Genomic DNA, 2,623 nt, shown 5'->3' with positions numbered 1-2,623 from the left:
CCCCCTCCCCTGCTATTCATTTCCCGAATCGCTTTGCTGAGGCAGCACGGGGGGTTTCCCTTCTCCTTCCCACCACCCACCTCCACATCACCGCTGGGGGGGCAGATCCCTGGAAGTGCTGCCATCTCCGGGTTCCCCGAATCCGCTCCGGGCCTCCCCCTCTCCTCCCGAGCGCCCCTCTCCCCAGCTCTGCCCTGGGCCTTGTCCTCTGCCTAACCCTGGATCTGCAGCCCCAGGCTGTTTATACAGCTTTACCTGTGCTATTCCCGTCCCCTGCAAAAACCCCAGCCCGGTAACTTAATCCGCTCGCAGCCCACTGCAGCAGGAGAGCGCGGGGGGCTGGGGAGGGGGCTTCTGGCCGTCCCCGCCCCAAGGAGACAGGCAAATGCGGACCAGGTGCCGGTGATCAGGGTGCGGGGAGAGGGGAAACTTGTCCCCCTTGTTTGTCCCCCCCCCAGGATCCCGCCAGCTTCCAGGGCCGGGGGCTGGGGGAGCCCTCTCCAGCCTTTGGGGTTGGGGGCGATGGCCTTGAGCCCCCTGGGAGGACAATGGCAGGGAACCCTTCTTTCCTCCCTCCAGGCCGCCGGTGTGCAGGACCCGGCTGGGACTCCGAGGCTGGCTCCCCCCCACGCCTGCCCTTGCAAGCACCAGCAGCCCCAGGAGCCCCTTCCCCTTCCCCTCCCGGCGCGACCTGCCAGGGGGAAGCTGAACCGGGCAGGGGCTACGGGCAGAGCCCAGCTCCGCACCCAAGCGGGGACCCCCTGGGCAAGGTGCTGGGGGCGGGGGTCCTGCCGCGGCCCATCCTGGAGGATGCAGCGGGCTCCGCTGGGAGGATGCGCGCGGGGCGGGGACGCCTGGGTCCCGGGGGCTGGGGAGGGGGCACCTGCCCGCCTGCTCCCGGCTGTTCACGCCGGCCGCGGGCGGGCGAGCCGGGAGGCAGACACGGGCTGGCAGGCCGGCTCCAGGGCACGGGGCACCCCGCAGCGCCCCCGGGGTGCCCCCCAGCCTGCCGGCCAGGACACACCGTACTCCGCCAGATCCACACACACATACACACGTATGTGTACATACACACAAACACGTGTGTGTGTGTGTATGTATCTATATTCACACACACAAACACATATATACATATATGTATTTGTACATACACACAAAAAACGTGCCTGTAAATCAAGACACAGACACACATGTGTGTGTATACATACATTTATACGCGGGTCCATAGACATTTATTTATACATATAGACATATACACGTGTTTATTTATACACACAGATACATATACGTATAAGCGCGTGTGTGTGTGTTTAAACGAACCAGATGCAGAAGGAGCCTAGGAAGGGATCAGACCCCCCTGTTTTGCGCCGTCAGGTCCGACCCTCTCGTCCCGTTCAGACCCTCGAGTTCCCTTTAACTCATCCGGCGACCCCTCAAGTCTTTTTTAATTTTGGTCAGGATTTTCGACTTGGGGCAGAGAAACTCCTCCAGGGAGCTCAGCCCCTTCCTCGGCTGCTCTAGAAACCATCAACCCCCCCGTCCCCCCCGCCCCAAATCTCCGTAGTGCTGCGGCCGCCAGGGATGGAAACTCAAACTGGGATCAGAGTTTCTCGCTTTGTAAGGGCTAGTAATAATACTAGTAGCAATCGTCACCATCCGAGTAGCAATAGTGACCCTAATACTCCTAGTGGTACTAGTGACAACTCTAGTAGCAATAGTAACGATTCTAGCAGCAGCAGTGATCATCCAAATACTCCCGGTGGTGCTAGTAACAGTATTAGTAATAATAGCAATGATCCCAGCAGCAATAGTGCTCATCCTAATACTCCTAGTGGTACTACTTACAACTCTAGTAACAACAGTCACCATCTTAGTAGCAACAGTGATAGTCGTAATATGCCTAGTGGTACTAATAACAATACTGTCAATAGTTACGATCCTAGTAGCAATAGTGATCAACCTAACACCGCTAGTAGTGCAATAAGCAGTAGTAGCAACAATACTAGTAACAATAGTCATGATCCCAGCAGCAATAGTGCTCAGCCTAATACTCCAAGTGGTACTAATAACAACCCTCATAACAACAGTCACCATTTGAGTAGCAATAGTGAATAATCCTAATGTTCCTAGTGGCACTAGTAGCAATAGTATCAATATTCACGATCCTAGTAGCAATAGTGCTCATCCTAATACTGCTAGTGGCACTAATAACAATACTGTGAATAGTCACGATCCTAGTAGCAATAGCGATCATCCTAATACTGCTAGTAGTACTAGAAAGCAGCACTAGTGACAATACTAGTAACAACCAGCAGCAATAGTGCTCATCCTAATATTCCTAATGGTACTAGTCACAACCCTAGTAACAACAGTAAGGTCCTAGCAGCCATCGTGCTCTTCCTAGCGCTAGTCACGGTGCTAGTCACAGCAGTCAGGATCCCAGCAGCAGTGGTGACCCCCGCCCCGGTGCTCCCCGCGGTCCTAGCCCCCTCCACTCCCGGCAGCACGGACAGGCGTGGGGACGGGCCGGGTCCTGGACGCTCCCCGGGCCCTCGCGGGAGGGGGGGGTGGGGAGGGGGGGGCCTCCCGCCGCGGGGCCGCTCGGGGTCGGCCTGGCTGCAAG

This window comes from Alligator sinensis, unplaced genomic scaffold (assembly GCF_000455745.1).
Source record: "Alligator sinensis unplaced genomic scaffold, ASM45574v1 scaffold268_1, whole genome shotgun sequence".
NCBI classification, from domain to species: Eukaryota; Metazoa; Chordata; order Crocodylia; family Alligatoridae; genus Alligator; species Alligator sinensis.
The sequence above is the reverse complement of the archived record's forward strand: the minus strand, read 5'-3'. Positions refer to the sequence as shown.